This window comes from Callospermophilus lateralis, chromosome 6 (assembly GCF_048772815.1).
Source record: "Callospermophilus lateralis isolate mCalLat2 chromosome 6, mCalLat2.hap1, whole genome shotgun sequence".
Lineage (NCBI taxonomy): Eukaryota > Metazoa > Chordata > Mammalia > Rodentia > Sciuridae > Callospermophilus > Callospermophilus lateralis.
In genome coordinates, this window is record NC_135310.1 from 131,628,961 (window position 1) to 131,642,746 (window position 13,786).

The 13,786-nt window shown below is 34.4% G+C and overlaps 1 pseudogene; it reads left to right on the forward strand.

Annotated features, from left to right (window-relative positions):
• The first annotated feature begins 8,309 nt into the window (after positions 1-8,309).
• On the forward strand, positions 8,310-9,232 carry LOC143402146 (olfactory receptor 2B11-like; annotated as a pseudogene).
• The last annotated feature ends 4,554 nt before the right edge of the window (positions 9,233-13,786 follow it).

Here is a 13,786-nt window from a genome sequence, read left to right on the forward strand (position 1 = left end):
TTTAAAAAAAAAAGCTCAAGATACTGTCAGGCAAATGTAAATTAGAACTCCAATCACAGATGATCTAACACTTTTTAGAATGATTATTATCTAAAAGACATAAGAAATATTGTTGAGAACTTGAGAAAAGGAAAGCCTCTCAGAGCTGGAGGGAATGTAATTTAATGCCATTGTGGATAACAGTATTATGATTCCTCAAAAATTAAAAATAAAACTAACATTTGTTCCAGCACTACTGCTACAGAGAATACAATCAAAATGATATCTGTACCACTATGTACATTGCAGACTATTCATAATAGTTAAGACAGGAAATGGATAAATAGATAAAGAAAATTTGTACACACACAAAATCAGAAATCCCATAAATTATATTATTTGCAACAAAATGGTTGGAACTATAGGACTTTATTATGTTAAGTGAGGTAAACTAGGCACAAAAAGATAAGTATCTTATGAACTCACTCATTAAAATAATCTAAGAAGCTGGTCACATAAAAGTAGACAATAAAACAGCCATTACCAGGTTCTATATTGCTTTGGAGGTGAGGGTTTGTGATATGTTGGTCAAAGGATATAATTTGTCAATTAAATTAGACAAATAGTTTCAAGAGATCTACTGTATATGGTGAATATTGTTTTCAGTATATTTACTCTTTTGTTTGTTTTTTTTTTTGTTTATTTTTATTGGTTCTTTTTAGTTATACATGACAATAGCATACATTTTGACAGAATTATAAAAGCATGGAATATATCTTCTTCTAATTCAATCCTCAGTACCTCTCCTTCCCCTTCTCTCTTCTCTATTGATCATTTGACCATTTAACCTGGACTCTTAATAATATTGAGATAGTGGATGAAAACATGTTCTTATCACAAAAAAATCAGAGCTGTGAGATAAATAATGTGGATTATCTAATCATTGCATAAGAATATGTTCTTCAAAACATCAAATTATACATGATAAATGCATGCATTTTTGTTAATATAGAATGAATACAAACAAAAACTAGAAAAAAAAATTCTGAAACAGGAAACAAACTTAGTCTATAATGCAGAGTTATATCTGGCAGGATCTCAGCCAGATATAACTGGCTGAATCTCAGAAAATAGAGGGCACACTACAACAAGGGTATTGAGGAAATTTTAGCTAAAGAAACATGTCTGAAGTCTTGGAAGGATTTAGGAATACAAATAAGGAATTTCTATGTGTTTATAAGAATAAATGAACACTTGGAGCTATTAACAGTGAATAACCTTTTACCAATCCAAAGTAACAAAGGGAAGAAGCTATACTGGAAAGAAGAAAGAGAAAGAATGTCTCTGTATGTAAGGCAGCTTTCAGGAGCTCTGATCTTTGGTTGAGCAACATAGGCAGCTTCATGTGTGTTGGCTGAGAGGGAGCTGGAGGAACAAATTCCAAAATAGCTGTGTTCTACTTACTGTCTTGAGTAGTAACTCTCCCTCAGTTGAACAAAACCAGAAACCAATTATCAAGAAATCATCTTGGGGCTGGGGATGTGGCTCAAGCAGTAGCACGCTAACCTGGCATGCGTGCGGCCCGGGTTCGATCCTCAGCACCACATACAAAGGAAGATGTTGAGTCTGCCGAATACTAAAAAATAAATATTAAAATTCTCTCTCTCTCTCTCTCTCTCTCCCCCTCTCTCTCACTCTCTCTTAAAAAAAAGAAATCATCTTGATTCTTCCTTTAGATGAATGACACAGAATAGAAACCATTAAACAAAATGTATGGGAGATTATTGTTTTGGACTGAGCACCCATTTGGCCCTGACAGAACAGACCAAACCAAAATGTAATCACTTAAGCTAAATTCCACATAATCAGACTAAAATGTGAGGTATATAAATCAATTCCAAAACAGACTAGTTTTTCCTGAAAAGGGATTCTGGTCAATCTGAATCAGCATAATAGACCAATGTCCCTTAAAAAAAAAAGTAACCTAGAGTGACATGTGACAATAAGTCAACTGTTTCTATTTTACTCTTTGCTTCTTCCCAAATCACAAAATCCACTCTTTTGCTTTTGTGTAGTGAGTGCTCTTATTGTATTTTGTAGAAGGTAGACTGCACTGATTCATGAATTATGAACAAAGTTAAGTCAATCTATAAATAAATTAGTTATTTTGACATATGACATATATTGAGATACAGAATGGACTTGGAGTAGAAGAGTGGAATAGGGAATATTCAGTACATACATAATGAAAAAATATGACAGTAATGATTATCCTTAGGGAAGAGATTATGAATCAAAAAAGGAAGTTCTAAAAATGAAAACTCTCTATTTGTGTCTATAATTTGTATTTGAATTAGTTTTTCAAAATAATATGCTCATTAAGTTTGTAATTTTTATATTTGAATGTTATCTACATTTGGCTATATTATATAATTTGCACATGAAATGATTGCCATTTCACCTACTTATAAAAACATTAAATATTTTGAAGGTTTTTTAGTATTATTTGTTTCCACTCATTAAAAAAAAAATCTTTTTTATTGATGCAACCCATTGTTGAATGCCTTTATTCTTATGACTAGAAATAATTGAATCTAATGTGACATATTCTGAGATTTAATGGAGTAAAATATTCAAAGATGCCTGGTATAAATTCTCCAAAATCATTTAGTCAAACTGGCTCTGGTCTTGTAGTATACTATTTGTTTTATTCATTATTATCTACATTATTTAAAATTAAAGTCTAGTGTGATGGGAAATTGAATAAGTTTATTGCAAATACATCTAACAAGAGATTTGCTCCCAACCTCAGTTCAGTAGATAACTAATTGTTCATAAGAAACAGTCCCACAGGGATCTCTGTCCCCAGGAACTCTTTCTACTAACTCATATGAGATAAGGAAACATGAATATAGTGTCCCAGGGACTTCAGAAACAGCATATAAATAGAATTCCCACAAAACATTCTGGGTATTTTCTAATATTTTTTTCCTAACAGACTCTTTTCCTTTTTGGACCTGTATCAGCTAAAAACAAAGAGTTCTGAAACTCATATGTAAAGATGCAACCATGGACTATAGTTTCTTCTGTCTCTGAACGTTTCAAAAATTCAAGTGTGTTCCTTTATAAATTTGTTTTTATTGAAAAATATTTTTGAACATAAGGTAAGAAAAAAGACATTTGTTTTTAAAGGTTCATGAATTCTTTGGAAAGTTTGGGCTGTGGGTAGATTTTAGGGCCTCATGGTGCCTATGCATATATGAAGCAGAGAGAACTTAATTTCAGGTAGCTTTTTGTAAACCTTGGAAATATCTTGTTCAGTGGCTCTAGGAACAAATAGATTTCTCTTTTTAATTATTTTTTTCTCAATGTGTCATTTAAAGCATTAAAATAATTTAAAATTTCATAGAGTATTTCTGACAGATATTACTTAAATGATGTATGAAGCTTTCATTCACTCATGAAACTATAAAAATGTATCATTTAAAAATGTTTGGTCAATAGTCATATTAACTTCTTGTGTTTCAAGGATATTGGTTTCAGATGAAAATGACATTGATTTCTTTGTGTCATCCTTTTTTCACTATAAAGCTAAAAAGTCCTATAAGAACAGATAAAATACTATGTGTTATGAAAATGAAGAATGTGAATAAGCTACACTAGAAAAAATGTGAGGAAAGATACAAAGAAGAGGTCAACAGGAACAGACTGGCAATTTATTAACATGATTTTTAACATTTTTATATAAACGGATTCCTATGTAATGAGATAGGAATGGAAAATCACTAGAAGCAGAAGAACAAAACAGCAGATGGGATTCCAAGAGATAAAATAATGAAATATGAGCATGAATATGAAAAGATGAGATCCAGGAGTACAATTACAGAGCTTTTAGTACACGTCAAATTAAATCAAATAGACACATATTCACTGATATCTTGAAGGAAATATCCAGAGAAATGAAGGGCTCAGGGGTAATCTCCATTCACAGATAAAGCTACATTTAAGGTGAATAATAAGCACAAAATTCTAAATAATACAGATATTTTAAAAATTGAAATTAAACTGGAGGGATTATTTGTCTTAATTTTTATAAGTAATTAATTGTGGAAAAAATCCTGGAGGATAAAACCTAAAATAAATTAAAGGTTGGTAAGAATAGGAAAATATAAAATGTAGGGTTAGAGAGGTAGCTCAGTGGTAGAATGCTTGTCTAAGATCCACAAGGCCCTGGGTTTGATCCTAAACACAACAAAAACAAAGAACTATTGCTTAAAAGATGTAAAATGTGAAAATAAGTATTCCCAACAAATAGGCAATATGGTATCCAATAAATTCTGACCATGCTTATTTCATTTTCTGCCTACAACATAGGATTTTCACCTGAAAAAGAACTTGGACCAAGATTGTTTCAAAATTAGTTGTGTTCATATAACATCTAGCATAAGTCAAGCTCAAATAAAATATAGAGGCCACAAAACATTCAAGAAATATTTCTAGAATACACGTTTTCTTTGAAATCTTTAAAGTTCGAATTTATAGTCTCTATATTTCACTACCTCATTTAAGGTATTAATTGCTTTTTGATCTTTAGAAGCTTCTAGTTATTAGCACACAATAGAAATCAATAACTAACAACATCCTGAAATATGGGCACCATAATATTTTTGTTATGTGGTTTGGAGGTATGTACTAGATGATTTAAGAAGTGTTTTTCTTGGAGTGTTTGGCACACAGGGTGCATTAAAGATTAGTTGCAATTATTGCTTTAATATTTTTGTTACACACTTCAGAATCAGGATACTCTATAATCAAAAGTCAATGTTTACACCCTAGCTCTGAGTAGTTACGTGTGAATCCACTCAGGATAGCTTTGAGAATTTAATAAAATAGAGAATATAAAAATTGTGCCTTCTAATCCTAAGCATGTAATCTGATAAACTTTAATCACTACTTGACTGGCAGAATAACTCAAATTTTGTCATATCAACACTGTCTCAACTCTCCATATGAGCAGTCTCCATTTTACAAAGATTAGGGATTTTATGGACCATATTTCACCACTGACGAAAAAGAAAAATATAAATTTTAAAACCTGCTTTACTTCATTTTCCTTTCTCAAAATACTCCTTTACTCAGCTAATGAATTTTGTTGTTTTTATTGTGTCTTTTAGCTGAGAAACAGACATATGTATGTACTTGAAATGATTGTACTTGTGAAATGATTGGTAAATTTGAATAAGTCTCTGGGGCCTGAACTTGGGATATTGAGGTTTCTCCTGACAGCAGTTATGTGTAGTTCAAAAAATATGGTTGTAGCCATGTATAATCAGTCAATTACTTATCATTTTTCAAATGCTCATACTTAAATAGGATAATATTATGTTTATTTTATAATGGAAAGTCCCTTATAAGGATAAATTAACTAAAATTTAATATAAAACTTAAATGCTCAAAGTTTGAACTTATCAGTTATGTGATAGTCCATTATGTGAAAATCTATTCTGTTTGTTTGTTTGTTTGTTTGTTTTGCAGTAGTGGAATTAAAACTAGGGGTCCTCTACCACTGCATTACATCCCAGTTCTTTATATTTTTAAATTTTGACACAGGCTCTCCATAGGTTACCCTTGTTGACCACAAGCCTGCACTCCTGCTATCTGAGCCTCTTGAGCAGATGGTGTTATAGGCCTGCACCAATACACTGGACTGCAAAAACAAACTTTTAAGAAGTGGAAAATCTTAACTGTCTCAATTTATACTTAAAAAAAAAACTGATGTTAAAAATATTTGAAACTTTCACTCAATTCTAAAAGGCTAAGAAATAGTTGATTCAACACAATCTTCTTACTATGCATGGAGGTAATATAATTAATTATTCAATTAATTATTTGAATTAAATAAGGATTATCTTGTTTTTCATAGGGCCAGGTATTTTCCACCTACTACTTTTGCTATTGCTTGAATATGAGGTACCTCATATCCACTGGCAGTAGTATGTCTAAGTATAAATATTCAGATTCCATTGTCCCATGACACATCTACTATATCAGAAGCTCAGAGATAGAAAATAATAAACTTCATGTCAACCATATCCTTACCTGATTTTTATGACACCAATGTGCCGCAGTCCGGCTGCAGCAAAATATCCGGGGGGGGTGACGAATAACTTGTGTACCTTGATACAGCAGGAGTGGAAGCCGTTTATTGTAGGATCTGAGCAATATTTATACATTTTACACAGCTTATCTAATTAGCATAAAATAGATACAGCAGTCAACCAATAAGGAATCTCCACACTTAATGGCTCACTTTTGTTACTTCACAAACCACTCCCTCTGGCATTTTGCCAGGCACCATGCAGACTTGTTTACAGACTCTAACATTTCTCTGGCAAAATAACAGGTGCCAATCTGACTTGTTTATAGACCTTAACATTTCCCCCTTTTGTTTAATTTAAATAAGGACCATAGTGTTTTTTTACAGAAACACCATAAATAACCTGCTAGAAACAGAAAGGGAGGATACAAAATGTTACAATACCAAGCTAATTGATGGCTCCATGCAAGAAGCCCTTGGAAAAATTATACCAGCAATGACACCATTAGCAAAGATATCGAGTTACAATTTGTTGTAAATTACAGTTTGTTGTCTCAGTCCAGATAAAGCAGTGTCTCAATAGATTAACTCACAGTCCAGGTAAATCACAGTCCAGGTAAGTTCTGCAGGCAGCTAGCTTAAGTTGTAGCAGCAGAAACAGCAACAGCTCCAAAGTCTCGTCTGGTTCTCAGCCGAAGTTTCCTCTGGTTCTCAGCAACACTGTAAATTCTTTCACCTTTGTTTTCATTGGCACTGGGACGAAGGCAGGAACTCTGGATGGCTAAAGAAAATCCTGTAGCATTTCACTAATAAAACAACCTTCTGAACAATTTAGTACATTTTCTCAAGGATTTTTACATTTGAAATAAGCCTTAATAGTACTCATTACTCATCAGCCTCCAGGTGGGAGACCCATTGTAGTTACTGGCCTTGGAAATAATCAAACTTCAGGGATGCCGTCTTCTGCCAGCTGTAGCATCCTGGACAGCCTCAGATGGCCCTGGGGAGAGTCCCAGACTCAAACTGCTTCCGGGCCCAGGTTTGGATTTTGGCTCTCACAGTGGTGATCCGCTCCCCTGGGCAGGGGGGCGGGGAACAGCCCGCAACTGCCGCTTGGAAAATTCTTGCTGCACCATGATCGGCTTGGGCAGGTGGCAGCCGCCTTGTCATTTCACGCACCCTCCGGTATCGAAAAGTATTCAGTAATAGCCTTTTGCTGCAACTTTTTTCCTGATAATCCTTCTTCTTTTGAACTTTCTTTTTCTTTCTGACTAGAGTTCCTGGGCTTCCATCAACACATGCCCTAAATATTCTTGGTTCCACTGGGGTGCCTTTTTCCCTTATCAATTTACTTCTCACCTCTTCCATATTTTCATCACAAAGACAATACAACATTTCAAGACAAAACAAGACACAAACATACTGTATCAATCTTCTCCATTTTCTTGAAATGGCCATTTTTCCTCTTGCCTTATCTGCCTAGTGACGAGCAGATTGCTCCCATCCTATCTATGGACGGGCAGCTTTTTTCATCACTTACCCCCGAGTGTCCCGGGGCTCCCTGTACGGGCCACCATCTGCCGCAGTTCGGCTGCAGCAAAATATCCGGGGGTGACGAATAACTTGTGTACCTTGATACAGCAGGAGTGGAAGCCGTTTATTGTAGGATCTGAGCGATATTTATACATTTTACACAGCTTATCTAATTAGCATAAAATAGATACAGCAGTCAACCAATAAGGAATCTCCACACTTAATGGCTCGCTTTTGTTACTTCACAAACCACTCCCTCTGGCATTTTGCCAGGCACCATGCAGACTTGTTTACAGACTCTAACATTTCTCTGGCAAAATAACAGGTGCCAATCTGACTTGTTTATAGACCTTAACACCAATGGTTTGAAAACCATTGTTAGAAGTCTCTAAAACATAGTCACATCCACTTCTCCTTGCATCTTTATCAGTATTCCAGGACATTTTTATTGTCAGACTGATTAAATATAGGAGGAATTTCAGTTTTAGAAAGTAATTTTACATGTTGAAAGTAACTGTCTTTAATTTGTACTGATGTGAAAGGTAATTTGGTCACCTGGTGTAGCATCATTTATATTATTTGCCCCATAAGTAACTGCATGCCATCATATGTGAGTGGATTGCCAATATTGAACTATGTTTCAACATTTCATAACTCTCTTTTTGACACTTTCTTGATACAGAGGAAGCAAACTGAGAGAATGGCACTCATTAATGAAAGCCACCCAGAAGAGTTCATCCTACTAGGCTTTGATGACTGCCCTTGGCTAGAGCTTCCTCTGTTTGTTATTCTTCTCATAACATACCCAATGGCCATGATGGGAAACATAGCCATCATTCTGGTGTCCCAATTAGACCCCTGTCTTCATAGACCCATGTATTTCTTCCTCACCAACCTCTCCTTCTTGGACATGTGTTACACCACAAGCATTGTGCCTCAGATGCTATTTAACCTGGATAGCTCTAAGAAGACCATCAGCTATGTGGGGTGTGCAGTTCAGTTGTTTCTTTTCAGTACAATGGGAAGCACAGAATGTCTTCTCCTGGCTCTCATAGCTGTTGATCGCTATGTGCAGGCCTCTGCACTACACCCTTATCATGAATCAGCACATCTGTATCCTGTTAGTGTTCATTATGTGGATAAGTGGAATTACTTATGGTGTCTTTGAGGTCACTTTAACATTACAGTTGCCACTATGCGGCATCAATAAACTGGATCACTTGTTTTGTGAGATTCCAGTTCTGATAAAGACTGCCTGTGGGGAAAAGGAGGCTAATGAGTTTACACTCTCTCTGGTATGCTCTTTTTTAATAGCTGTTCCTCTATTCTTAATTCTTGTCTCCTATATATTGGACATGCCATATTTACGATTAAATCTTCTGAAGGAAGGAAAAAGGCTTTTGGGACATGCTCCTCTCATCTGATTGTAGTTTTCTTATTTTATGGCCCAGGCATTAGCACATACATTCAACACCCCTTTTCCATCTCGAGGGATCAACCCAAGTTCATGGCTCTGTTCTATGGAGTGATGATTCCTACAATCAACCCTTCATCTACACACTGAGGAATAAGGATGTGAAGGGAGCATTAAACAAACTTATGAGGGGCATTTTCAGATGCTAGTGATACTTGGTAGACATCAAATTAAATTATTTAACAACTAGAGTAGGGCCATGTGGATCTCTGACACCTACATCTAATTCTCATAATCCTATCTCATGTTACAGGTTCTTCTTGAAAAGCATGTGATATTTTTTATATTCTTTATAATCTATGGTAAATGGGATGATATTTAGCCAATGTTCACCAACATCACCTCTTTGTTGTGAGATTATATTAAAATAATTCTCTTCTGGTTGCTATGCTCTGAGACAATTTTGTTAAGTAATTTTAAAACTAACAACATAAGTTATTTCATATATTGAATAGTTGTTTTAGTCAGATTTTTCATTGCTGTGACCAATATAATTGACATGTACAATTTAGAGAAAGGAAAGCTTATTTGGTGCTCATAGTTTCAGAGATCTCAATCCATAAACCATCAAAAATAGGCCCATGGTGAGGCAGGGAATCATGGGGGAAGGACATAGTAGAGGAAGACAGCTTCCCTTGTGGCATACAGGAAACAGAGGGAGAAGAGGGAAAAGGAAAATGAATCCTCTCAGGGATGGCCCCCAATGACACACCTCCTCCAGCCATGCCTCTCCTACCTATTGTTATCACCCAGTCAGTCCATTCAAACTATGATAATTAGGTTACATCTTTCACAATTCAATCATTTTACCTTACAAAATGCCTGAATTAATATAGGAGCTTAGGGAGACACCTCATATCCAAACTATAACAATAGATTAAGCAAGTAATCATAACAATAGCACAGGAATGAAGTTAATGAGCTCAGTTTAAATGAAAACATTTTATCAGTCTCCTCAAATATGGCCCAGGATTATGTACAGACTGGCTACACTCTGCAGTCTCTGTGAAGCAGTCTATGCTTTCACAGAATCCTGAATCTCATGATTAATTAACCTCAATTTATGCAGATGCCATTGCTTAATGAATATGTTATATATTATTTATTATTTTATATTTTATATAATATTTTAAAATATTAAATATTTTAATATACAGTTTAATCCATTTTAGTGGGTAAAATAGAGAGATATTTCGTTAAAAAAAATGAGTCCTCTGAATTAGTGAGAGTAAAAAAGAAGTTATATTTATTGGCAATCTGGCAACATTTCTGTGCATAAATTGGAATAGTCAGGAATGCCTTTTGAATAGGAAAGAATAGATTGCCATCACTGCAGAGTATGCATTACAGCCAATTGTAGGACTTTTTTTTTCTATTTCTATGAAGAAAGTCATTGGTATTTTGATGGGAATTGCAATGAATCTATAGATCATTTTGGGTAGTATAGTCATTTTAACAATATTAATCTCTAATTCATAAACATTGAACATTTTTTCCTTTTTGTGTTCTTTATAATTTTTACCAATGTTTTATAATTTTTATTATAGAAATCTGTTGCTTCATAATTAAACTAACTCCTAAATACCTTTATTTTTTTAAAGCTATTACAAATTAATTTGCTTTTTTTTTTTTTTTTTTTGCAACTTAATTTGTAACTCTGCTTTTGGTATATGTGAATGCTGCTTTTTTTTTTTTCCTGTATGTCGATGATGTATCTGCAACTTTACTGAATTTATCAGTTCTAATATCTTTTTGATGATTATATAGCTTTCTGTATGTAAAAAATCATATCATATGCAAACATGGATAATTTAACTTCTTTCCAATTTGGATACCCTGCATTTATTTTCTTGCATAATTTCTCTTATCAAGACTTCCAATACTATATTAAATAAGATTGGTAAAAGTGAGTATCCTTATCTCACTTCAGATCTTTGAGGGAATGTTTTTAGCTTTTCCCCATTTGATAGGATATTAGTAGTAGATTTGTTATTTACAACATTTAATACATTAAGGTATGTTACTTCTGCACCTAACTTGTAAAGGATTTTTTATGTTAAATCTTATGAATACTTTTATACATTCATTGAGATGATCATATACTTTTGCTCTTCATTCTGTTGATGTGTAGTATCCTGTTTATTGATTTTTATATGTTTAACCATCATTGCAGCCATTTGATCATGGTGTATAACCTTTTTGAAGTACTGTTGAATTCAGTTTGCTAGTATTTTATTGAGAATGTTTTGCATCTATGTTCATCAGGAATTTAAATTTGTAGCATTTTTATTGTTGTATCTTTGTCTGATTCTTGTATCAGGATAATGATTACTTCGTAAAAGAGTTTTTCAGAGGTCTTTTCATTTCACTTTCTTAGAATAGTTTCAGAAAAATTGAAATTAATTATTCTTTAAAAGTTTTGTAGAATGAGCAGAAGAAACATCATGTCCTGACTTTTTTAGATGGGAAATTGCTTCAGTCTCATTATTGCCTGTTTTGATTTCCTCTTTGATTCAATTCTAGTAAGTTGTGTGTGTTTGGGAATTTATCCATTTATTCTAAGTTTTACAGTTTCTTTTATTGTTTTTTGTTTGTTTGTTTGTTTGTTTGTTTTGGACAATGCTGAGGATTGAACCTAAAGTTCATTTTAGGCAAATATTCTATCACTGAGCTATATCCCCAGCCCTAGGTTTTACCATATAACTGTTCATAGTGTATCTTATGATCCTTTGCATTTCTGTGGTATATGTGGTCTCTATTTCTCTCTCTGAATTTTTTCTCTCTCTTTTTTCTTAGTCCACTAAATTCATACCAGCTTCATTAATCTTTTTAAAAAACCAACTCTGCTTCATTGATCTGTATTGTTTTTCTTTTTTATTATTATTAGTTGTTCAAAACATTACAAAGCTCTTGACATATCATATTTCATACATTTGATTCAAGTGGGTTATGAACTCCCATTTTTACCCCATATACAGATTGCTGAATCACATCAGTTACACATCCATGTTTTTACATACTGCCATACTAGTGTCTGTTGTATTCTGTTGCCTTTCCTATCCTCTACTATCCCCAATCCCCTTCCCTCCCCTCCCATCTTCTCTCTCTACACGATCTACTGTAATTCATTTCTCTCCCTTGTTTTTTTCCCTTTCCCCTCACTTTCTCTTATATGTAATTGTGTATAACAATGAGGGTCTCCTTTCATTTCCATGAAATTTCCTTTCTCTCTCCCTTTCCCTCCCACCTCTCTTCCCTGTTTAATGTTAATCTTCTTCTCATGCTCTTCCTCCCTTCTCTGTTCTTAGTTGCTCTCTTTATTATGCTCTGATTTTTATTATTCATTTTTTCTGCAACTTTATATTTGGTTTGTTCTTGCTTTTCTAAGTACTTCAGATATACCATTAAGTTTATTTGAAATCTTTCTATTTTTCCAATGTATACATTTATTGCTATAAACTTTCCTGTCACTACTGTGCTATAGTCCACAGATTTCAATATATTGTTGTTTTATTTTCATTTGGATTCAAGAAATTTAATTTCTTTTTACTTTCTTCAATGTCCCATTGGTCACAAATGGGACATTGGATGAAATGTTCTAAATGTCTGTTAGATCCATTTGCTCTGTAGCATATTATCCAAATTCCACATATTTGCTTATTTTTCTATTATTCTTATTTTTTATTTATTTTTTATTTCAACATGGTCTGGGAAGATATGCTATTTCAACTCTTTTAAATTAACTAAGACTTGATGTGTTGACTAATATATGATTTATCCTGGAGAATATGACACGTGCTGATGAGAAATATGAGAAGATTGTTTGAATTTCTTCCTTAACTTTTGCTCTGCCTGGGTTCTTTTTCTGGTGCAATGGTACCCTAACAAAAAAATCTAAGCCATTTGCTTTTTGTGTTTCTTCCAACTTTGTCCCTCAATTAATTCTGTACAGTGACACTGAATTAACATGGCTTGTTACTACCTCCCTTTCCAGACAAGAAGCGTCATTTTTCTACCAATAGTAGTTGGACTCTCCCTGGCCTCCTCCCTCACTGCCTCTGGACTCGGTGCAGGAGGACTTGGTGATGCCGTAACTGCTACTCAGAAGCTTGAACAACTACTTCGTGAAGAAGTAGAGGCATCAGCTGCCTCTCTCACTTCCCTACAAAGGCAAATAACATCTCTTGCCCAAGTTTCATTGCATAATAAAAGATCTAGAGATATTTCAACAGCAGATAAAGGAGGAACCTGTCTGTTCCTGAAAGAAGAATGCTGCTATTATATCAATGAAACTGGATTGGTCAAAGAGAATGTTGACACCCTCCGTCCTTTGGGTGAAAGGCTTAAATAGCAACCCTTAAACAGCAACCATCAAACGACCCTTGGCCGGGCTGGCTAAACTCAACCCTCATTGCGTGGCTGACTCCCATTCTCACTCCTATGTTAGTAATAGGACTTCCTTTAATGATTGCTCCCTGCCTCCCCAGGTTTGCTTGAAAGCACATAAGTAAAATTGCCAGAGTGACCTACAACCAGATATTCCTACACCCCTACAGTCCCCTACCAACCAAACCTACATCCAAGCCACTAGCCCCCATGACTCCCCTAAATAAGCAGGAAGTAGCTAGATGAAATTCACTGCCCTGTATCACCAAAAAGGCTGGAATGTTAGGTCAGTGGTGGCAACTTAGTGGCAACTTAGA